Below are 26,007 nucleotides of genomic sequence, written 5' to 3'. Positions count from 1 at the left end.
TAAAAAGAAAGAAAGAAAAAAAAAGCGGGAGAAGTGAGAGATGAAGAAAGAGCAACGTGACATTTGGTTCAGTGTTGTATTATTGGCTCTGGCTGATGTGATCTGAGGAGATTACAGAAATACAATACTCACACAAATCACCACTCTGCTTCTTTCCTCCACTCACTCACACACTCCTTTTTCCTCTCTCGCTCTCTCTCTCTCTCTCTCTCTGAATCTCCACGTGAAACACTCCATCAACATGGGTAGAGCATCCTGCTCTTATATCAGTGCTCAGGAAAAACCTCATAAGCCACTAAAGAACGTCAGCCTTTGAAACACACACACACACACACATACACACACACACACACACACACAAAGAGATTATACTCCCAGTTTACTTTTCCTACAAAACCTCCCTCTCCTTTCACTCTCTCACTCTCTCTCTCTCTCTCTCTGGGTCCATGAGCCAACACCCCACACCTGTGACCTGTCTAGTCACTCTATCGTTTCTGCTCTCTGCTCCCATCTCTTACCCTGCCATGATCCTACAAACCGCCCCCCCCCCATGCCCCCCCCTTCATCAAGAGACACCTTCCATGGGCCCAGACGACATTCCCTATCGACTAATCATTACCATAATTAATATAGCTAGTAATAAAACAAAAACGGGCAGGTTTTTAAAATGCTGAACATCTTCCAGGTTGGCATAGTAATGTGTTCATCATTAATGAATGCTCTTATTCCGCCATCTCCAGTATACTCTGCCTCTCTCAGCCTAGCCGAGGGGGAGAGAGAGAGGGAGGGAGGGGAAGGGGGGGGGGGCGCCTTGGCTGCCAAGGCCAGTGCCACATGCTTTGTCTCTTTACTTGCACATTAATTCAGGTATTGATCATGTTTGTGTAAGTGTGAGGAGGGGAAAAAAAAAAAAGAGGGAAAAGCAGTTTGGGAGGGGAAAAAAAAAACATCCGGAGGGCTGTGAGAGAAGCGAAACAGCATGTTCGGCTGAGATATATAAATCTCCAAAAATTAAACACATACACACACACACACACACACACACACACACACACATGTTCATCCCCCCCTTCTGTTTCATGCTTTTTCTGAAAGGTACCCCCCAACCTCCGCATTCATCTCTTCTGCGGCCCAGCAAGAGTCAGAAAGCCAATCTATAAACATCGATTCACAGTTCAACATCACTTATTCATTTAGCCATTTACTCTCTCACTCACTCACTTATACATTTTATATTTCTACTCAAAAGTACACCTACCGGTCCATCCACAAATGCTCTTATCGATTTAGCCAGATGGATAATTATTCATTTTGCGATCATATAAATATGGATAAGTCATTGCATTTTGGTTTTTTTTTTTATTAGACTCTAGCGACAAAAAAAGAACAATCTTCTATTGTGTTTTTCCATTTCTGTGAATATAAGACGCAGTCAGTAAAAAAGATTCTGGTTCTGATAGAATACAGAAAAGAGGAAAGTGGAGAGGAATATGAGAAACAGTAATAGAATGAGCCAGCAAAAGAAAAAAGGAAAAAAAAAAAAAAAAAAAGAAAGGATTTTTTTTTTTTTTTGGTTTGCGACAACATAATCAGACTGCAACAAAAACAACATTGCTAAGAAATGACTTGAGCAAATATACTGCAAAACAAATAGAAGAGCCAGACCGAAAGCAAACTGCATTAACGTTACATAGCCCCCCAAAAAATCTACCGCTGTGTTGTATACACGGAATAAGCAATCGCAATCAAGTTCTGTCTGTAAAAACACCTCATCAGACACAATATCGCACACACACACACACACACACACACACACACACACAAATGCACTCACTGTACTGTACTGCAGTGCATCAGCGTCATGGAGTCTGAGTGGCAGACAGGCACTGGAGACAGCAACGGTGAAAATTAAATTCCATTTAAGGCTAATCCCATTTGCAAACTCTGCAGAGTCCCACTGCTATTGTGACAGTCGGGGAAATCTGTCTCAATTGTTACATTGCGGGAATCGATGGTGAAACGCGATACGACGTAAATAATGGAGCCTGGTGCCCTGGAGGGGGCGGGAGAGCATGATAGGGTCAGACGTACATGCTGGAACAAGAGTGGGAGAGAGAGAGAGAGAGAGAGAGAGAGAGAGATGTGCTCCTCCATCTTTCTAATTCTCTCTGTATCTGGTGGGCTCTAACATTTTACTGCATTCTCCCTTCAGAGGCCCATATCCACAAACAGAGAGCGAGTGGTTGTGTTTACGCGTGTTTGTGCATGCGTGTATGTGTATATGTGTGAGTGTGTGTGTGTGTGTTTGTGTGTGCCCAATGTATTGCTATCTTTCTGGGGATGTTTTTCTAAAGTATATTGTTGTTACTGATAAAACAGAAAGTGTCAAAACATGTCTTTGGTTAAGGTTAAGGTTAAGGTTAGGGATAGGTTAGTATTCTTTAGTTACAGAATAATGGGAATCATTGGGAAGTCCCCACTAGGATATAATTACAGACGTGTGTGTGTGTGTGTGTGTGTGTGTGTGTGTGTGTGTGAGTGCACACGTGCCAGGGCTTTTGGGGGCTACAGGTTCATTGGCCCATTCAGAGTTGTACTAAGCTCCATGTGTGTAAAAGGAAGGCAGCGTCCGTTTGGTTCCACGGGAGCGGTTGGGGAGGCTGGGGTGGGAGGAGAATAAATTGTCTTCTCCCCCCTTCTCCCATAGTAACAGTTCTCCTCTAATAAAGGACTGACAGTGCCTGAGCCCCTCTCCTGGTGAGAATAAATACACTCATCTGTTACAAAATGGTTCCACTTCAAGCACGCCAAAGGATTCACATAGAAAATGTTATCATTAGGATTATCTTTTAATAGAGTTTAATTTGGAGCTTTGTTTCAACTCCAGACTGCCACTGTGTGCGTGTGTGTGTGCGCGCGTGTTACCCCCCCCCCCCCCCCCCAACCAAACCCCACCCCGGCCCGTCTTTTATCTTCAAGACACACACTGTTGGTTTCCTCTCTCCACGCTTTTAAACAGGACACCGGGATAAGACAACACCGCCACCGTACGATTAACGAGGCACTAAGACTTCGCCTAATCAAAGGTTTGTTTCATTTCTGCTAAGCTTTTTTTTTATTTCCGAAGTCTACGGTCAGCTCTGCTTTGGTTTTGAAGACTTGCTTAAAAAGGAGGATAGAGAAATAATAATAATGATAATAATAATAATAATAATAATAATAATAATAATAATAACAATAATAATAGCTTGCTGAAAAAAACCCATAAACCTATGATTCTCTTCATACCAATTTTCATTCTCTATTCAGTCACATATTCAGTCACACATTTGCAGTCGCTGGAACACGGCGTTCAGGTCTGCCCTCATACACCTAATTCAGTCAATTCTGCATTCAGCACTGCCTGCCCGGGTCACCGCGGTTAGGCCTAACTCTCCGTCTCACTGCTTCCACGTCTAACATCCATTACATCTCTCAATGCTCTTTTTTTTTTTTGTTTTGTTTTTTGGTTACCTCTCTCCCTCACCCGCGTGCGCTTGTTCGCTCACTCGCTCCCTCCACTCTGGGCTCATTTACTCATTCCCCCGGTCGCTCTGACTGCCTCCCAGCGCCTCTCTCCTCAAGCCTCACGGACCGGAGCCGCGTTCGACTCCGCGCTGAGATTACCGCCGCCTTTATTCCTATGGAAGATTTAAGAGCTGCTTAAGGATCTAATCCGGTTGTCGTTCGCACGGCCAAAAGCCAAAAGGTGTCGTAACAAAAAGACCTGTCCTCAGCTGTCTGGGTGGTATTTTTTTTATTTATTTATTTTTACGGTGGGCGTGTCCCGGACGGGGTGACGCAGGAGCGGAATCTTCGCACTGAGGAGGAATTGATGCCAGGGCCCTTGGGACCCCCCCCCCCCCCCTTTAAAGTGAGACAAAGCTTATCACTCAATAGGAACATGGGGATAGTTCACTAATGCCCTATTTTCAGTTTTACTCTCTCTCACTCTTTAAAACAGTCTGCAACCCCCCCCCCCCCCACAACAACCACCCAGCCCTCGGGTCTGTTTCTCTGGCTCCCTTACGCCGATCTGTAACACGCGTCACATACCTGACACTTTGTGTTCAATACCAATCAAAGGCTGTCAGACTGCCCCCCCCCACACTCTCCCTCCCACCCCAGCCCCATATGACTCCCCCACCTCCTCTCCTCATGACACTGTATAGCCAGTTCTCCGCCATCACCACACACAAAGTCACAAAGTTCATCCTCCAGTATGCAACACATCCAAACAACACAACACAGAAAACCCTCCGTACGCAACATGTAACACACACACACACACACACACACACACACGCACACACGGCATCTCCTTTCCAACCCGTCTCCTCACCTCTCCCCACCTTCTTTCTCTTACAGCGTCCGTTATCTCCGGAGCCCGTAGTCGGACTACAAAGGCCCGCGCTCTCCCTCTTTGCTCTTTTCCGTGGCTTTGATTTTCTGTCCATCAAGGGGGCGTGGATTAGCGCTCTCTTGTTTATCTGCTCGTCAGTTTTATCTATCTATCACCCAAGCATCCTCTTGGACGTGGCGGTCTCAGCACTGCATTAATCCCCTATCAGCCAGCTGGCCATCCATCACCCTGCTGTCTATCACGTCAAAACCATCATTCTCCCATCTGTCTCCCACTGCCCATAACACTCGGATCATCTCCACGGAGAGCCCGGCAGAGAGAGAGAGAGGGAGGGAGAGAGAGAGAGAGAGGAAGGTAGGGATAAAAGAAAAAAAAGTGCCAGGCAGAAAAGAGAAAAAATGGAGATACGTAAAGAGAAACAGCCAGGGAGGTAAAGTAGGAGTGTGTGTGTGTGTGCGTGCGTGTGTGTGTGTGTGTGTGTGTGAAACAGAGAGAGAGAGAGATCTGGTCGTAGGGGAGAGGATGGAGGGCGTAGGGGACAGACTCTGCTGCTCTGGCCCTCTCATCTCCTCTCTCACCCCCCCCCCCCCCCCCTCCCTCCATCCCCCCGTAGAGAGTGTGTTCAACATGTCACTACATGCTTATTACCCATTCTGTTTGTTTGCCTGTAATTTGTTTGTTTTTGTTTTTTTTCTCGCTCCCTAATTCTAGCCAATGAAAAATGTGCCAGTGGAGAGAGAAAGAGAGAGAAAGAGAGAGAGAGAGAGAGAGAGAGAGAGAGAGATGCAGAGGACAGATCATAAATCCCATAAAGCTCGGTGCTAGTAGGATCTGTGGCCCTCCCCTCCCCTGCACGGGCCTGCTCAGAGTATTACACACAAAGCTTTCTGCCTTTAAAAAGAAAAGAAAAAGGGCTCAGTATGTGGGGTTCATTAGAGGTCAAGCTGATTTCTATTTATATGCGCGGATGTTAATGAGCAGAGAGTAGATAAATAGGAGAACATTCGGAGGAAGGAAAGCAGGAGAGAGAGAGAGACGAGAGTAACACAGCACACGAGCCTTAATAACAACTCTGGGAGCCCACAGGTGCAGAAACCGAGAGAGCAGGCGACGGGAGGCGTGTCGGGGGACGGAGGTGATGATGAGGAAAGCTTCAGATGGGAGGTCTAACCGCTCTCTATCCCGACCGACGGCCACCTCGCTCATTCCCCGCAACGCCCATGACCTTGTAGGACACGGGTCACAAAGACCGTTAAAGACAGGGATGCCACTTGCAATCAAGCGTTCGGCCGTCCCATCGCGCCGAGGGTTGTGGCCACGCCACGGTGCCAGGTGGAGGGCGTAGGCATGCGCTCTCTCTTTTTAATAAGAGGAAACAAACATCTCCAAACAAATGTTTCTCTTTCACAAATGAATGGGAGCAGACAGCTGTCAGGATCCATCCGTATCCATCCTAAGCTAAGCAAAACTAATTAGTTACAGGACAAGAGGGCTCTGTCCCGCTCTAAGAAACAGTGATTCTGACAGATCCTCCTACACGGGACACCGCATGACTGGCCCATGCATCACGCAACGCATACCTCCGTGTATGTGTGTGTGTGTGTGTGTGTGTGTGCGTGTGTATGTGTGTGCTGTGCATGTGTGTTTGGGTCTGTATGTTCTGTGTGTGTGTGTGTGTGTGTGTGAGAGAGTGTACATATTTTAGTTTCTTAGAGAGTAACTGCAGAAGTACAGCACTGCCTTGATTTGTTTTAAACTGGCTCCAAAATGGCAAAGGTCTCTGTTTCCAAAATATTTGATTAAACAAGAGAAAAGTGAGACTCTTTTTTTTAAAAAAATTCTTGTAAAACAGAGAAAAAAGTTGCAGTGTTTAACAATCAAAGGTGGTGCACACACACACACACACACACACACACACACACACACACCACCCATCCACAGACAAATAGCCGAATAAATGTTGTCGATAACAGAAATCAATTCTGTACACTGAATCTATTAGAGTTCACAAAGATGTCAAATTATGCATAGCTCCATATCCCACTGATTATACCGCCAGCGTATTAATTCAGGAGATCAATAAAACTAATCTTTCAAATAAATCAAGTCTCAAAGAAAACAAGAGTCAATTAGAAAAAAAATGCTTATGTGTAAAATCTCACTAAATCCAGAGGTATTTCAACATCTACTTAAAAAAAAAAAACCAAGACAACACAACAGAATCCTAGCAGTGAAATGAAGTGAACTGAATTGTTAGAACGGAGAAAGAATAGGTAATATCATCCATCCGCAGACCGAGTGTAAATGTCGTCTAAAAAAAACAACAAAAAAAACCCATCTTAGTGTAGGATAAAGCTGTGGTCAGCGTGGTAAGGTTGCGGTGTGTGTTCAGTAAACGTTGGATTTACGGTCTACACGCCACACAGAGCGGTTGTAAATTGGACTCATCGCAGTCTTGACTTGTGGTCTATACCAAGATTTTTGCGGTCAGCAGAAGATACATACAACACACAACGCCAGGCAACATGGGTGTGTGTTTGTGTGTGTGTGGGTGTGTGTGTGTGTACGCGTTTTGTTAAGGAAGGCGACTTCCCTGAATGAACTGAATGGAAATCAGAGAGCATGCATTTATCATTAATGATTTTGCGTCATTTGCAGATATTACATAGTTACCCGTGATCATTACATCAGACCGTATCGGCGCACAAAGGAATCATATCTATCTGGTCATTAGAGACCATTGTCACTGGAGGAGCACTGAGGTCAATGGGCAGATGTATGCTTAGTCGATTCTTTAATGGAAGGTCATTGGCCGTCATGTGTGCTCCAGTATGTTGGAGGGGTGGGGGCTTCTGACAGTAAGCTACAGTCTAAGGTATGGTTATTAGCGGCCGCTCACTGACTGGACGGCAATAGTTATGGTTGTGTGGACTGTGTGTTGTTGGTCAGCAGAAATGTAGCGTGAGCTTGAACCGTGCATTGATTAGACTCTATGTGTGTGTTCATTACTTGCCGTGGTTCTTTAGTCGGTTTATGTCAGGTGGTGGAGCTAACCCCCAGGGAACCGTATTCTGATTGTTTGGATTTTGTATTTGTATGTACTTTTCTTTTTCTTTGTGCGTGTGTGTGTGTGTGTGTGTGTGTGTGTGTGCGTGTGCGTGTGTGTGGTAGGCATTGCGGTTCACTGCCCTGCTATGCAGCTCTGAGTGTAGATGACTCTGTAGGGCTGTTGTGGGCAGAGCCTGGGTGCTTGCTGCTGGTGGAGGTGCAGAGGGCATGGAAGGATGGAGCTCTGAGATTAAGAGGGGAAAAGGGCAGGGAACAGGTCAGAGGAATGCACGGCCCCAATGTAATTAGAATTCCTAATTAGTCCACTCTATATGCCCATCTCTCTCTTGTCTCACACTCTCTGTTTCTTAACTTTCTTTTGGTCTCCTTAGGTTTCTGGGCCAAATATTACTCTTTTGCACAGTGCTTTTGACAGTCTAGATCCCCCCCTCTCTTTTTCTCCCTCTCTCTCTGTTTCTCTTTGTGATGAGTCCCTCTTGCCCTATCTTCCCATTTTGCTCCCTTTTCTGCAAAACAGGCAAACAACCAGCTGCCTGTAGTCCCCTGTTACCTCCCTGTGGTGTCTTCTCTCTCTGTTTCAAATCTTATTTCACACACACACACACACACACACACACACACACACGTACCGTGACTCATATAGGTCCTAAATGTCTATGGCTTACATGTCATGTCTCATGTCATATACCAATGCAGTGCTGCTCATTTGAAAAACCCCAAGGTCCTTTAAACACTGACTAACCAGAGTACGAATGTGGCTGACAGACACGTAGTCACCACTCCAACACAGTCCTACACAGGGCTCTTGCTCTTATCTCTAATTTTGTTTATGTTTTTGTTTACTTTTAAGCGGTGCCTGATCAGACGCACCATTGAACCGATTGCTAAAAGCCATTTAATAGCTGCTTAATAACTTCTGCGTTAATTCCTGTGAAAGGATGGCTTGTGCTGAACGGCACACTGTGTATGTTAAGTCACATATGGTAGTGATCGCAGAGGGGCGCTAAGTCTCTCATCTTGAGCCAGCTCCTAGCTACTTGAGTAATGAGGGTCAAAGGTGAGAAAAAGATGTGATTCTGTATCAAAGTGTTAGCCCTAGCAGACACACACACACTCACACACACGCACACACAGAGACATATTTCAGTCTATCACTCAAAGGCCACGAATTGACTAATTGGAGAGAGATGGAGCCTGCACTGAGGTTCTGAACACTGTTGCATTAAAAAAATATAAAGGTTGACTGGACAGAGGTTGATTCCCCAACCCCTCCTCCTCTTCCTCGCTCTTTTTTTTTTTTTTTTTGCACTCAGATAGGTTCAGCCAAGGGGCCCATTTGCTTTAACAAGGGAGAGTTGAACCACTGTCGGCAGTTAGCTTTCTTACTCACTCATTCTCCCCTTTTTCTTTTTTTCCCCCACGTTCAACATGCTAAATCTTATAAGGGTCTCTGTCAAGGTTGAACACACTTCCAAAAAAAAAAAAAAAACCCTACACCAGGAGGGCCAAGACTCACAAGAGGTCCAGTGGACAGAAAAACTGATAATTAACATTTTATATTTTAAAAAATCTTTGGTCTATTTCTTTGCCCTGCCAGTAGTTTCAAGAGACGTTAGCAATGTACCAAAGATATACTTAAAAACCTTAAACGCTAGGGTCCTCGACTGTTCTGCCGTGGACTTCAGCACATAAATTTAGCAACGCGTAGCAGTCTCCCAGTGAACTACATTGCCTGACACACTGAAACAGCCTTCCCTAAACCTAAAAGATTAAAAAGCTAACACTTATGATCTGACGCTTAGTTTAACTGGAGATATTGGCTGCCGTATGGAAGGATGGGTAAACGCAAATGGTGTCACAGATAGCTGTAAATTTAAAACCAGCCTCAGCCCAGCCCGCTCGCTTATCAACGAACATAGCGGATCCACCGGAAAAAAACAACAAAAAAAACCACTGAATGCATAAATAACAGTTCGGAAAAGAGGCATCGAACGGCTTCAGAGGTTGAACACGAGCGGTAGCGGCGCAGTTGTTGGACATCATACGCCGCATTACTGCCGCTGGATTGGAGCGCGGTTACGGCAAAAGAGAGAGAGAGAGAGAAAGAGAGAGAGAATGAAAGGCTTTGGTAGGAAAATGACTTGGCTGAGACAGATTGTGAAATTAAGCAATCACTCAGCTGTATTGTGCTAGAGACAGAAGTGGGTGTCAAGTAGTTTGGACTGGTGTGAGCTCCCTCCAGTTCCAGTCTAATGGCAGTGGCCAAAGAAAATTGCCTGGGTGGTTTGAGTGTTCCATTGATTGGGTCTCTTTGAGCCTTTTTAAAGCTGTAAACTAAACCCCTGTTTCACAGTCAATAGACACAAGGCAAAGACATTGGGGCAAACAATCCACTGCGTTTCCACCATGGAGCCATTCCGATCATTTAATATGCATTCAATTTATGAAAAAGAGCCGCCATTGATTTTTTTTATATATATATATATATATATACCCACTTGTTGATCCTAATGTTTGCCTTTTGCCCCGTATTGTGAGGGTTCTAAATCAGAAGAACCGATGTGGCAGTGATGAAGCTGGTGGATGGAGGCTTGGGGGGGGGGGGGGGGTGGGGGGGCTGTGATTGACTTCCCACAGTGCCCCCCACCACAATTTCCAGATGTAGAGATGTTACAAGACCGTTCTCTCTCTCTCTCTCTGTTTCGCTCTCTCTCAAACACAAAGGACTCTGTGCTTGGTGCCTGCAGTTCCAGGCTGCTGCACTCAGTACCATGTTCACAAAGCGTTGGGACAGCACAAAGGCCATGACTGAGCCACACTACTGGGAGGGATGCACAGTTCCCACTGCCTTTTGTGCCTTTTACACAACGTCAGAGACGGATTCTGCCGTCCGCAAATGCGTACCATTCCCTCCGGCGCCCTCTCTCTTTCATCCTCTCCTTTTCTTTATCTCGATCTGGCATTCACACACGCGCTCACACGCTGTAGTCCAGTTTACAGCATTCCAGATCAAGGCGGTTAGTAAACGGTTCACGTTCTGCCTGAATACTTTCATACCACACCAAAGACATCAGATTGTGGGAAGACGACAACTTGTTTTAAATGAGCTCAAGAACCTCTGGATACTGTACTGATTAAATACTGTGTTTCATTTGAATTGATGTATACAGGTAGAGAAGAGACAGAGATACATTTTAATATCCGTTATATCATTTCAATATCTGTTATATGTGTCCTCTAGGTTAAATGAAGGAGGACAGTGACTCCTACATGAGAAGCACGTGAGCTGTATAACAAACCATGACTAAAGCATGTTCTGTCAAAACTAGCCTGTGTCTATCAGGAAACACTTTTGACTAATGCACTTGGAGGAAGCCAAGAAACTGCAATGCTGTTAGGTTCAAAGGGGATTACAGAGGCCTTCAACCTGGAATTACAATGCAAACTGGAATATTCACAAGTACTCCACTCCTCCGGTGCATTTTGTCATAACAAAGACCATTTTAAAAGGATATCTTGAGTGAAGAAGGAAGGTGAAGCAAAACGAGAACAAATCCGTGGCTGAAACGAACAGGCAAAGTTCACTGACTGTCACCAAGTTCAAATTTCAAGTTTAAATTTATTTAAACCCCAATATCACTGTTTACAGTCTCAAAGGGCTCAACAGTGTACATAACAACAAACAGACTTGAATCGCTGGCAACTCTGCCCTTATCATTTGGAAAAGACTTTTCCTTAATTCTCTGAATCACACACACGTAGACATAGAGTACAAAGCCCTGGGCTCTTTTTGACAATGTCAGGTGAGCTACATGGGGCTAGGTCAAACAGTTATTGGTTCTTCAGCTCAAGAGGACATTGGGGCTTTCTTCCTTCTGTGTTTTCTGTGATCAAAACGCAATCATATAAATGTGACATGGATTATGCATGAAACATCTGACTCAAGATTTTCACCTCAAATATCTAATATCAGCTAGCTAAAGTAAAAATATTATCATATGTGAGTATGCCTTGATCACAGCTGTGTGAGACTAGATTTGAACTATTACTGTAACATTCTTTGAATAAACACTCATCTTTTACTCTTCACTCTATGTGTTTATGTTTAAACTGTGAAGATTAGTAGGCTATGTGATAGTACCCCCACAGGGATCTTCAGTCAAACTGCCCCAAAAAAAGTTTTGACAGAAATCATTTTTGCTCTGATTGCTGTCACATCATAAGAAGTGGAATAATAATTAACGGTTCTAATGTCTGACAGTCCTAATTTTTATTCAAAACTGACAATATATACATATATTGTTTCCTTGAGGTGACATGACACACTCGGGTACACGGTTCCTTCTTAACGTAGAGATGGGACGGCTGTTTAGCCAATCTTAAACAAATGCCCTGTGCTAAACCAACGTGCTTGATTGTAAACCTGTCCAGAGACTGCTGGTTTGAGTCGAGCTAAAGAGCAATGGAGTCCAAAATGGTACCTTCGGCTGCGCTCGCGCTTGACATTCTGAATAAACACACGTCTGACGTTCGTCCAGCGGTCGGCTACGAGCATCCATATTCCAAACACTTTTAATTCAGCCACTGAGACATGTGAAAACAATTTTTCTCGGAATAATAAGATTAAATAAGTGTTGCATTTTGTGGTATTCAGGAATGCGGTGTAGCCTACTACTGCTCGTACTGCATCTTTTAAAGATAAACCTAAATCTGCATCCAAAATAGTACAACTAAATTGTTGACACAGTCGTTACGATAAATGCGGTATTATGCTCGTGTGGGCCTGGCTACGGCTGGATGAGGTCGAGGATTAATCATTTAGTCTCCAGTGTTAAGAAAGAACAGGCAGCTTCACGGCGCTCTAATGCGGATTTTCTTGTATAACATGTAGTGAACCACCTAATGATAAAAGGTGATTTCGGAAGAGACTGTAATACAGGTAGAGAGAGAGAGAGAAAGAGAGAGAGGCAGAGTGAGAGAGGGAGAGAAAATAGATGGAGTTGTACATCACAACCAATTCGTCCACCCTCCATCATTCCATTTCTCACCTCTCTCACACACGCGCGCGTTCCCCCTTCCAGGAGGGTGGCTTGGTTTTTGTGGTGCTCAAAGCAAGGCTATCCGTCCAGGCACGATTACCAAAGAGCATCATAAGTCACCCATTTAAATACATAGAATACTTCAATTAAAACCACGTCACTCACTTTGCCTCTGTTATATGTATATACAGTTTTCCAAAGAATGGTGCAATGGGCTACTTTTCGGACCAACAGAACAAATGCGCCAGACATAGCCCACTTTGATATCGAAACGAGAACCTCAGTTTGTGCACATTACCAAAAGCTCTAACAACGAACTGCCTTTAATGACATCCAGAGATATTTTATAGGTTATACGAAGGTTACAGCTGGTCTTCTACAATGCCTCTGTGTTGAGTAGGCTACAACCTATGTATAACTGTGTTGAATGACTCAAACAAGAGACAAGTGAATTCGCAATGTAGTGTGGGTCTCCAGAAATGATAAAACATGAACGGCACAAATAGATCGATTTCACCAAACATGTGTTAACACAGACACGTAATCTCACTCTCATGTATATGATGCTAACATTGTTGACGCATCCCGAAACACAGTCGATATCTGTCCAAGCAAAAAAAAAAAAAAAAACATCAATAAATAAATCTTGTTACACGCTTCTCCACCCCTTGTTTTGAAGCTAGTGGTGGCGGACGGATTCAACGGTCGGATTCAGTGCAGTGTCCCGCTGCCTAGAGTAGCTATCATTTAGCCCCCGTTTCATACCTTACCTTGATTCCTCCAATCTCCTTCCTCGGTTCCTCAGTGAATCTCATTCATTCTTCGTCTCGTCTCGCTAGATCAGTCTTTCCTTCTGGTTATGTGTCGTTTTCTCCTTTCTTCTCCCTTCTTCGTGAGGATGCATAAAGATTAAAAATTAATAACCTCGTATCTTCCAGATTGAGCTGCGAAGCAGTCCGAAAAAAGAAAACGTACAAAAATAAAGTATCGGGAAAAAATTATTCTGGCGGTGAGGGAAATTCTGACATCCCAAGTTAATTTTCACAAAATTTTAAAGGCATGTTAAAATGAATAACTAATACGCGATATCTCATTTTCAGGCCAATGTTTCCATAAAGCCTGCAATAATCTACATATTCGGCTAAATGAAGAAATATTGTATCGTATGAAACGTATAAACGGCGACTGAAATAAACAATCTTCCGCAGTTCGATTCAGTGGGTAACACGGGACAATCTGTTTTCAGCTATCAGTATAAACGCCAAGCGTTTCCCTCAGCAGTGGCGACAAAGATATCGGACATGTACGCTACACTGACAAAATAAAAACAGGCAATAAAGAAACGCGTTCAGTGCCACCCGTGAGAAATTCCATGTTTTTCGATAGCTGGATCTTTTAAGTCACACGTTGAGGACTACCAAAAAAAAAAAAAAATCAAAGGGTCCTCTGCCGACTCATGTCCTCATGCTTTGGTAAGATCTGCCGTTCTGACTCTTCCTTCCGTCTGTAGGCAATGTCGAAATGACTCTTACGACAGACGACAGCTTCGCTCTTTGCTCTGATCAAAACAGGCGAGTTCGACTCAAAGCAAACTATGCTAGCCTATAAAACAAATAATAACCAAACGACTTTGCCTAAAACGATATGATAATGTTTTAGACAGTTTATTCAGTCATATCCCTAGATATTTAACGAGATTCGGTGGTTCAGCAATGTTTAAATAAACTGCGTGTCCGTCACAAAAAATTGTCTCTCTGTCCAAATAACTGTATCATCAACAGTAAAACCCAACATGTAAACGTTCACTTAAAAGGCATGCTTTAACAATATAGGAATTCCGTTTAGCTGGCCTATGTCTTGTAGTGTTCTGCACTGCCGTAGCTCTGAATGACCGACGAATCTAAAACCCAGTCAAGCCTGTGGGACGGTTCTTAGTTCGACATTTAGTAATCAAATCGAATAGGGTAGAGGGGGGAAAAACAAAAGCTTTGCTTGGACAGTCTATTTCAGGTAGAGACGCCTGGGCGATAATTAGATTCCCAGGTCGACGTTTGGTCCCAGTGGACTATAAGCGCGAAAGTGAATACAAAAACAAGTATTCTCTGCCACTTTTGTCTTTAGTGCTGTGTATGTATTAATTCATTTTTCCCTCATACGACAAACGGTTCAGTATACCAGGGAAAAGAATTTTGAGGCGAAAACGGCAGCGTTAAACAATAACTTCTATTAGCGGTCAGGCCGTCGGAGAGGGTCTGATAAAAGATTAGTCTTTTCGTCCGTTAAATTTACAGTTTGGACCAATAGTTTCTGATAATTTAGGAGACCAACGGAATCATTTGATTTCCTATTTGTATATCAGTAACTGCTGTGATCAACTGTATAGGCTAAAACCTCAAGTTACCAACACGTCAGATAATCAGGTAATAATCAACACCAAATGACACAAGACTTCATCCCTCGTGGCATTTGTACGAATAGGTGCTCACAGACTTAAACTTAACAACGCGGGGTATTGCAGGTCCTGAGTGAGGGTTTGATTTTTCTTTCCTTATGCTACCTTAAAATCTGTCCAATTCTTTATACGTTTGTCCCATGCGGAGCATTAGGCTACTTAATTTATAGGCTTAAATGAAACTGTTCCAAAAGTATATCAGTCAAACCAAAACAACACATTTTGAGTGTTCTACATTGAAATTACATGTAAACTATACGGTGGCTATGTTAGAGGAGACCTTCTCTTCCTTGGTGAGTTTTGACACATACAGACATTCGATAAAAAATATGCTAGGGAGAGAAGGTTTCTGTTTAACGACCTCACCTGGCTGTAAAAGGTCATTTTATTTAGACACACGACCCATAAAATTTAAACGGCGTTATTACTGTTTATGCTACATGGTTGACGGTATCACTTTTCACCGCGCTCCCAGACAAAGTGCTGATTCTATGATTTGTATTCTGGCGGGTCACATTGATTCCCCTCGCGACGTCTCCCAATTACATTTGTTTGCAAAGTGACCTCATCTTGCTTTTCCTTAAGGGCGGGCTACAGGGTTGGGAAAGAATGATTTTCGAACCAATGAACGTTAAAGTAATTTCACTCTAATTGGTTCACATGCGTCACATGCTGTGTTTTGCCCAATCATAGATTTGAAGTGAAAGAAGTGACGCTGTCAGCCATACACTCATTTGCACTTTTATAGCTCTAGCTGCAAAATCATCTGCGTTCGGAGAATGCACTTGGAACTTTGACATTGCTAGCATCGCTGACAGGAAAGAATTGCATGTACAGAAATATAAGTTTACAGTGTCTGTCATTATAACGCTATAACCGAGCCAGGCACGTTCTACTCTCTCTCTCTCTCTCTCTCTCTCTCGTTCAAATGACACACCATACCATAACAAGCACTTCTTCGCTTTCACTTAAATTACATAATCCAGAGTTGGTACGGATTTTTAGCTTGTGGCATGGTATTTAAAAGTGGTTTCTAATGAACTGAAATATTTTTAAGGACAGCTCAATTATCAAGTCAAATTTCATAATGTTCTATTCATACCTACCTGTTGATGTAACCTCTGTGTCTAACTCTAGTTTGCTTTCAGAAATGAATTTAAGGTTCTGTTATTTTCTAGAGAAAGTGCTCATTCAACAGCACTTTCTCTGGATATTAGAAAATGTGTAAAGATAAGACCATTTGGTAATAGAGTATCATTGTAATTATTAAGTGAAACAATGTTTATTTAATGTTATTAGGGAATTTTTACATCCAAATCTTTTCAGCTTGCTTCCGGCAAGATTTTTTTTTTGTATTTCAATGGATTTGAGAGGGTGACGTCACTATTGTGAGAAGCACAGAAAAAGGCTACACACAATAGTTTCATTAACAGCTACTGTTTCAGTATAAGACCTTATAAGACCATACATCAAGCACCTCTGTGATCGTGGTTTGCCCTTGTCTATGCACTTAACCATCAACTATCAAGTTGGATCGTCTCAATCACTGTAACATCTCAAAATTCAGCCATTTCTCTCTCTCTCTCTCTCTCTCTCTCTCTCTCTCTCTCGCTCTCTCTTTCTCCTTTGCAATATGAAATAGTCCATTATCTGCTCTCAGGGCTAATTGGTGTATTAACGCCGTGCTGTGGGTGACAGGGGGAGCAGGAGAGACGCCGGATGAATATGGATGAGAGGGAGCGAGGGAAAGGGGAGGAAAAGAGAGACGCTGGGGGAGGAGAACTGGAGAGAGAGAGAGAGAGAGAGACCAAAGCAACGAGGCAAAATGGGAGGCCAAGGTAAATCTTTTCAGCTGCACAAGTGGTTGAGAGCGGGATGGCAAAATGACGAGTAGTAGAGAAAAAAAAAAGAAAACCACCCAGTAATGGCTCTTGTTTTTTTTTTTTTTTTCAGACGGACTTCTCTCTATCCCTCTCTATTCCACCCTCACCGTCACCGCATTCAGCCCAATTATCCACTTTCTCTGGCGCCACTGCCAGCATATGGAAATGCAAATTGCACAGAGAAATGTTTTCCTTTTTTTTTTCAGAGCGGTAGAAGGTAAGTAGCACTTGAGGATGGAGGGAGTAGGAGGAATAGTGGAGGGGGAGGGGGGGGGGGGGGTTGCAGGGTAAAATCGAGGGACTTTTCCTATCCTTCACCCCTGCACACAGCTTATCTCTGTTTATACATATACACGCATGCACACACTGACAGACGCCAGAGGACTAATGTTCATTCATGTTCTCACAAGCATAGATGCCTTCCACAATTATGAGCTTTTCAACACACAGACGTGAGCAGACACAGCACAGACTAATACACACATATACACTCACACATATGTTTTCTAATTTAATTCGCCATTCTCTTGTGTTTCACTGTCTCTCCAGACTTAAGGCAGAATGCGAAGCTTTCAGGCTGCTGAGTTAGCGCGTAGAGCTGTAACACTTGAGGTTTAGAGATCAAAGGTGCGTATCCTCTGCCTTACCGATGACACTGAGACGCGCGGTGTGTGCGATTGTTACCAGTAAAGCTTTAGATACCCTCCAAGGTAGAGTGGAAGGGAAACAAGGAATAGTGTTGTGCTCATTACCATTAAAACTTGACTCTCTCTCTCCCTCTCGCTCTCTCTCTCCCTCGCTTTCTACTCACCACTTTTTTTTTTTTTTTTGCTCTCTCATATTTTAGCTTGGCAGCTGTTGTGAAACCCAACTTCTCAAATCCACAATTTGCTCAATTATTTCCAATTATCTCCACTGCCCTCACTTGTATCATTTCTCATAACTTAATTGTGATCTTAAATGACTTGTTGATTGACAGCAAGAAGCAATTGGAGGAATGAGGAAAAAAAAAATTGTGGTCCCTTTGGTAATTATCATAGATTGGTGTCAAGCATATACATTCCAGTGTATACCAAGACAACAAGCCTCTGAAACTCTGCAATCAATCAAAATGAACTGAAAAAAACAGTATTTCATGGACAACAGCACCTCTATCATCTTTAGACTGATGTCTTGAATGTAACAACAATTATGTTGAATGATTTTATGACAGTGTAAATAGCATGTTGCTACAAAGTGGCCGTTACCATATTCTGTTTACTGAAACACAGTCATGTTGACTTAATTTTAAAGTAATAATGAAAAGCATGTAGAGGAGGGTTTTTTTCCATTTTTTTTTTGAAGAGTGAAAATATCATTCATTGTGGCATCTTGCTTTCAAACTCTACAGGGTGCAACTGACGGTGGCTCAGCAATAAAGCGTAATGATTGTTTTCAATTTTTTTTTCAGCACCACGGAGAGCTCCGTGAGCTCACGCTGGTAATCAGCACCAAGGATAGTTCCATTCCATATTCCTCACAACTGACTCGGGTCCTGTGTGTCTTTGAGATTCCATAAGACCCGTGAATGTTTGGCTTTATATTCCCAGCATCTCTTACTGTCTTACTGTCCCTCTCAGAACCATTGGATGGTCCTTTTTTTTTAACTGTTACTCTTTTTACACTTGAAATCAAAGTAAATAGGATTTTGACGGGACCAGACAAGACACAGTGGATAACAGTCAAATAAAGGGAAAGCAGAATGCATTAGGTGGAGACAGTGGTGATGTGGGAGCCTCTGAGGAAGAGTGGAAGAGCGAGAAAATGAATTGAATGTGAAGTAGACATAGAGAAACTGCAGGGGGGTAGGGAGAGGGTGGGGGTGTCTCATCTCTAACAGCACAGATGCCCCCCCCCCCTCCCCCTTCATTCACCCATCTAATTATACTATCTAGTAGAGGCTTAATTCGGTGAAGTGAGCTGGTATGGAGCCACTGTGTTGTGTGCGAGCGTCAGTCCGCAGGGTCACTGTATCTGCCTCCGATGCTTCTGCTGACAACACCCACACCCCAAGAGTGTGCGGCCCAAATGAGCGTGGGCTACCGAGGACTCCACTAATGTTATTAAGGGTCTAATGAGTTTTAATTGGGAGGAGATCTTAACTTGGAGCCCTAATTGCATCTGATTAAAGACAATATTAGTTTTACTGCTGGTAAATTGGCTAGGGAGGGAGAGGGAGAAGAGGTTTTTAGTGGAATCAATGCGGTCCTTCTGGAAATATGCTAATGTTATTTGGCTGTGGAGTTAAATATGGAGGGATGGACAGACGGAGAGATGGGTGGACGGATGGTGAGACGAGGAGGAAGGAGAAATGAAAAGAAAGAGTCTGAATTGTAGAGATAAAATCCTATAAGATTTGGAAGTAAAAAGACAAAGGTTCTGTGCATTTCATACCGATGTGCTTCTTGTCCTTTGATCAAGGGAGTACTGATCATTCAGTGGAAAAGAGAATAAAACAGATGTCACATTAACAGTATTGCTCTCTGAAGGCCTGACTTGCTTGTATAGTCTCTTATTGTTTTTCTTGTTTGTAACTTCCCTACTGAGTTTAACTCTGCCATTGTTTCATGCAGTGGCATTGTGGAGATTATGTGGCTTACGAAGTTCTTACAAAGCCATTATCTAAGCGGTATGGTGGCTTTTTACCCCACAGAGAAACAGTTAAGGCATGGAAATAATATGTAGCTTTTACAGCAAAGCTGTGCTGTGGGACTTTTATGATGAATCAGTTCAAGTGACAGTGACATTTGTCATCTCATGGCCGAACACACACACGTGTGTGCTCCCTCACATGCACACACAGCATCACACACACACATACATGCAAGCATGAACTCTCTCTCTCTCTCTCTCTCTCTCTCTCTCTCTCTCTCTCTCTCCTCCTCTCTTTCTTTCTCCCTCTTTCTCTTTATCTCTCTCTCTCTTTCTCTCTGCTTCTCTCTCTCTCTTTCTCTCTCTCTCTCTCTCTCTCTCTCTTTCTCTCTCACACACACAAGCACACGTTTGCCTTTCTGTTCCCTTTTGATCAGCCCAAGTTTCAAAGAAATTTGCTGTTGGAAAAGAGTTATTTAGAGCAGGGTATCTAGAGACTCTACTAAATTATGCTTATACAAGTGTATATTTCCTCTGGTTTTTAGAAATGGTGCAGTTTCTTAATTACCATTCTCACCTGACCAATTGGAGGATTTCTTTTTATTTTTCCAAACAATCTCCTCTGCCCGGAATATGAGAGTATAATGAGCTTGGGGTGTCCCTTTAAGCCTTCACTAACGCCCTTCGACGTGCCTTGCTAATACGCCAATTAGTCATGAGCTACAATTAGCGAAGAACCGAGCTCCTGTAACTTAGGTCCATAAGCAACCCCCACATCACCCTATCATTTTGTACCCAATTTCATTCTTCCTCTATGGTCATCATCATCACTCCATTATTACTCTCATCCTCTGGCCGGCGCCAGTGTATGAAGATTAGGGCCGGGATATTAGGAAAGCACGCTGGGTAATAGGGAAAAGCGCAGCGTGCATTGTTTTGGGGCGATGGAGCTGGGGTTTGGGGGGGGTGTTTGAGGGTCGGGGACGGGGGCGGGGGGTGGTCACGGTTTTAAGAAAATGTCGACGTGTGCAAGTCCGTGCCTGCGTTTAAGTGGGTTGGGACCGGGTTATTCACGTCCAGGGGCACATCGAGTATCCAGAGGCGGAAGGAAGTCAAGGAAGCAGAAATGAGTTTGAAAGTTACACGGCGAAATAGTCTTGAAGTGTAAATCTAGCGTGACCAAAGTATCCAATTCTTTTCTTTCCTCACACTTCCCTAGTTCCTAAAGGAGCACAAGCGAAGCAAAGAAATCGTGGGGGGGGAAAAAAAAAAAACCCCAGAAAGAAATCTATCTAAATAAACCAAGAGACTGTAAAAGCTAATGTCACATCAGTGGAAACGTTGTATTGATCACGTCTCTGGCACTTGGAGTCGGCTCGGGGAGTGGAATTTTTGGAGTGTTTTTCTGATCATATTTAAACACAGGACTAGTTCATAATTCTCTGTTTATGTGTGACTGAGAGCGAGGTGATGAATATTTATGTGAGTTACTCGGAACCTATCAGTGTGTTTTCGACTAATGAAATTTTAATTCACCTCTGTGGATGCCTGTAAATGTTTTTGTATGTGTGCATGCTTCTGTCAGACAGTAATACTATGTGGTTGTGTGTGTGTGTGTGTGTGTGTGTGTGTGTGTATGTGGTTGTGTGTTTTCATGTATATGTGTGTGTGTATGTGTGTACATGTATGTGTGAGTGTGTGAGTGAGATTTGAAAAAAGTTCTCGCCTCCATCATCATGCACTGAGTACCTTGAACTCCGGGGTAATTGTGACTAATTAAGCCAAATAACTGAGTCAATTAAGCAGTGAAAGAGTTTGAGTAAAAGCGAGAGATGCCGCGTCTGTCCCTGTGGTGCATATCAGAAATGCCACTCCAACCATTACCTCCTCACGTTTTCTACACCTTTCTCTCTCTCTCTCTCTCTCTCTCTCTCTCTCTCTCTCTCTCTCTCTCTCTCTCTCTCTATCTCTTTTCATGGTTTCATCCCTCTCATGCTAATGGACCCCCCCATGTCTGTCTAATCAAAAATCAATTAAAAACACCTCGACGCCAAGTCCCAAGAGCCCTCCCCAGGCAGAGGGAGGAATGGAGATGCTTCCCGCATACACACTCTGTCTCTGTCTCCCTCTCTCTCTCTCTCTCTCTTCCTCTTCTCCTCTTCCTTTCTTTCTCTATGTCTCCTCTGCTCTTAAGCTCCGCCCACCTGTCTACTGGAAGTTCGCAACATGATTTACGAGAACCGAGAACGTAATTTATATATTTCTTTTTTTTTTTCTCCCGCATCCTCTCATTTATTTATTAGATTTCTCTTCCTGTCTCTGGTGGAGAGGAGGCTAGAGAGAGGATGGGATTAGCTGTAGAGTGGTTTAGGGGCCAGACCAGCAGACTGCCAGCCCTGCAGACTTGGAACTGTGCTGTCCCTGACTTAATGTCATTAGTGTTGTCCCCAGATGGGGGAGGGCCAGGAGACAGAGAGACAGAAAAACATATTAAAACACTCCAAAGCAGCTTCTCTCTCTCTCTCTCTCTCTCTCTCTCCTTTTTTCTCCTCTCTCACTTTGGCTGGATGTGTGTGTGTGTGGGGGGGGGGGGCATTACTGTACATACCCTCTGTGCCCAGAGAGAGAGAGAGTGAGAGACAGAGAGAGAGGGGGAGAGAGAGAGAGAGAGATTGTTTTTCTCCTGGATGGAATTTCTTTGGCACAGACGCAAGTACTTTCTCTGCAGCACATGCACACAAACACACACACACACACACACACACACACACACACACACACAAACATGACTCAAACATGTATCATGGTCTAACACGCTCACATATGTATGCTGCAAACATGCTAACATAAACAGACCATTACAGCACACAAATACAGCTTCCACTGTCAAGCCTGTGCTTACACTTGAGTGAACATGCACAAATACACACATGGACAGGAACATATGTGGAACCAGGCAGAAAGTCCTGATGCTACCTTCCATCTCAGGTGTGAATGGACTTTACCATCACAGCAAATATCACATCTGCTACTGAGGGACCTCCACTGTTAACTTCTCTCTCTCTCTCTCTCTCTCTCTCTCTCTCTCTCTCTCTCCATACTCATTTGCACTTCCCCTCTACCTAACACCCTAACACAGAGTGTTACTGATCCATGCAGTCTGAACGATTGCGACACCATGTTACCATCTCTCAACACACTATCCCATCTCTCCATCAACACAGAGGACAAACCACCCTAGTGGGCTCAAATTACCAGCACCAACCAGCTGGCAGAGAGCGAGACAGAGAGAGAGAAATTAGAGAAGAACAGAGGGCAGGACAGATATGGGGATGGGGGGTTGGGGTGGTGGAGAGGGGGAGAGAGAGAGAGAGAGAGAGAGAAAAGAGGGGTCAGCAATGAGAGGAAATGGACAGCAGAAAAAGAGGAAGGAGAGATAGAAAGGTAGACATGGGAGGAGGAGGGGGAGGAGGAGGGGAAAGGCTTTTAAAAATGCACATAAACGAAAATGGTTAGCAGGTCCAGAGTTTGAATAAGTGGACAGAGAATGAAACAGGACACTGACAGGCAGAAGCAGACGATATTCTGTGGCTTTTGATGGATGGAGAGAGGACTTAGTAAATATACATGGACCCCCTGCCTCTACACCTGTGCCCCCGCGCGTACACACACACACACACACACACACACACACACACACACACACACACACTCACACACACACACACACACACACACACACACACACACACACACACACTGCTGTCTCAGCAAACTGTGAAAGTGCTACAAACTAAGCCTTTTTTTCTTTTCATCCCTCCTTCCTCGGTGAAAGAAAAAAAAGGTTAAGTCATTACAACATTGTCTTGGATCATGAAAACATTAGCAATTCTTCTCTTCCCACTACCTAGAGTAAATTCAATCCATCTTTTCCTTCTTTGAGAGAAAGGAGTGAGAGAAACAAGCCAGAGAAAAAAGAATGTCACAGAAAAAAAAAGGGATGTTCGCCCTTCCAGAGTATTCTGTTTAGATGAGTTTTTACAAATGCCGTGTCCATCAGCGGAAGCGGTACGGTCAAAGCGTTTCAGAGATGATTATAGATTATGCAGATTATATTGAATAATATCAGCTGCCAGGGGAGGATCTGTAATCCAGAGCTGCACAGAGATTCTCTGCATGCGGACGAGAGCACAAAACCCATGTTTGACTTGCATTAAAACCCTGTCATCTCACAGGACTGCACGGGGTCCCTCACGCTGATATTATATTAATTTGTAATATGCTGTCTTTATACTGTAGAATTTTTTACTGGCCATGTCTGGCTACTGGCGCCTCTCTCCAATATCTGTTTTTCTTCTATAAAAATGCATTTAGCCATGACAGTTTGGGCGATTTCCCCTCCCAAACAAAGCAGATTTCATTTCAGTGATCTGTATTTTTCCACTGAAAACTCCATTTCAGCAAGGAGTCCATGTCATGTTGAAGCTAATGGCTTCTAGTTTAGTTTAGTTTAGTGCATTGACCTTTCAGCATTACTACAGGTTCATAAAGACAATTGTCATTATTATTATTTTTTAAAATTTATTTTATTGATAAGGAACCATATATGATATTAAAAATAGATGTTTCCATTTGATTCATTGTAGCATGTTCATCTGCATTAAAAACACTGTTCATCTATTTAAAAACACTGAATTATTTTGCTGTTACATACATAGCACTTTTAGACAGAAAACAAAACAAAGTAGTTTTCCTAAATAAAGCAGTATGCAGTTGTAATCTACGTAATCTTGAAATCTTCGCAGTGAGTCTTTTGCCCTGACCATGGCCAATCACCTGTTATTCCAAATCACTATATTTTCCCATGAACAGTTTTCCTACTGAGAATTTTGGGGATTAGCATAGACCTTTTTTCAGAATTGCTAGCAATAACTCTTGATGTGTAATTTTCATCCGTGTCAGGAATGAATTGAGTAAAAGTCTCACGACCTTTCAATTCATCATCATCATCAAAAAAAAAAAAAGAAAAAAAAAAGAAAGAAAGAAAAAAAAAAAAAACCCTGCCACTTCTGTGTCCTTCTCAGCAGTGTTGCTTTTAGTTTTGGTTTTGTGTGGGAGTTCTAGTTTTCATTTTTCACCTGCACCCTTTACTGATCTCTTCAAACCTGAAGGAACAAAATTATCCACTTAGAAATCTGAATTCTTGGTGTAATGAAAAAGGGCTTTTAGTGTTTATCTGAGCAGCTGTCTAAGACACTTATCTGAACATCAACACAGAGGAGCAAAAAAGGGCAATTTAATCCCATTTACTGTGCTTTTAAAAGCCTGTCAGTGCACATTCAACTCTGCATGTAACTGGCTGTGTGTAACGGGCCGTGTGTAACTGCTTGCGTGTAACAGGGTGTATGTAACTGGCTGTGTGTAACAGGCTGTGCGTAACTGGCTGCGTGTAACTGGTTGCAGCTGTGTTGCTTTGCATTATGATCACTAAGAGTGCGCGTTGGTTCGTTAGCCGGGCAGCATCACCAGCATCTACAAACCCCTCAGTCCAAAGACACATCTCAGTGAGCCCAAACGTAATGACCTGACCAGTTTAACACATCCACTTTCGGCTGCTGACACGCATGCTAGATATCCTCACAGCACTCGACACAAAAAGATCAAAAGGCACTTATTCACACACACACGCACACACACACACACACACACAGGAATTCATTTCTCAGCAGTTCACACTGCCCTGCAGCAAACCGGAGCTACTGAAGACATTGATCAAAATGACTTCTAACATGAAGAAGTTCAAAAATCCTCCTTTTTTAAATTCCTTTACTGCTGACAACCTGCCACGCCCGATCAACCTCAACAAAGATGCACGTACACACACGCGCGCGCACACATACACACATACACACACTCCCACGCACAGGCTTGCAAGCTCGTTAGGAATACAGGCTCATGTTTAAAATGAGAATAATTAGTGTGTACATGAATTACAGATGAAGGAGTTTCCGTATGTCGTTCTTCATCAGAAAGTGCAGCCCATACAGTGTACAGAGACACCGCTCTGTATTACAAAGCAGAGAAGTGAATAAGAGCTTGATGTTTAATTCAGGGCCAGCAGGGGGAGCTCTACAGAACAGCAGGCAGGTGAGAAATCCATCTCTGGATAATTACATTGGCAGTGGAAACGACTCCTTACCAACAGGTTCAGTAAAAACAACTGTGAAATTCATGTTGTCAAGACGTGTAGAGGTGCTTTGAAAGGCGGAGCCCAGGGAGAGCGGGACATGCACCGCCCTAATTGCTTGTAACGCTTGGAGCCGAATGCTTAAGGGCTTTAGACGGATATCTGAACAACAGCTGGACCATAAGAGGTCAAGTCAACTGTGCTGTGCATCATGATGGCATGTAGTGCCCCCCCCCCAGCTACATATCTGGTCTTGTGTTGGTATGTTCTGAAGTGACCAGCTTTGGGTTTGTTTTTTGTTTTGTTTTTTTGCATATTCAGCCCTCTCTTGCTGCCCATGTAAA

The 26,007-nt window shown here is 43.4% G+C and overlaps 1 protein-coding gene across 1 annotated transcript in view; it reads right to left on the bottom strand.

Moving 5' to 3' along the window:
- Positions 1 to 13,924, bottom strand: part of adgrl1a (adhesion G protein-coupled receptor L1a) — an 85,209-nt gene extending 71,285 nt beyond the window's left edge. The window contains exon 1 of the mRNA XM_030789623.1: positions 13,281 to 13,924. The gene's annotated coding sequence lies outside the window, so the exon portion shown is untranslated. The remainder of the gene's footprint in view (positions 1 to 13,280) is intronic.
- Between the last annotated feature and the right edge of the window lie 12,083 nt (positions 13,925 to 26,007).

The sequence above is a fragment of the Chanos chanos genome, chromosome 13 (assembly GCF_902362185.1).
Source record: "Chanos chanos chromosome 13, fChaCha1.1, whole genome shotgun sequence".
Classification (NCBI taxonomy): domain Eukaryota; kingdom Metazoa; phylum Chordata; class Actinopteri; order Gonorynchiformes; family Chanidae; genus Chanos; species Chanos chanos.
The sequence above is the reverse complement of the archived record's forward strand: the minus strand, read 5'-3'. Positions and strand labels throughout refer to the sequence as shown.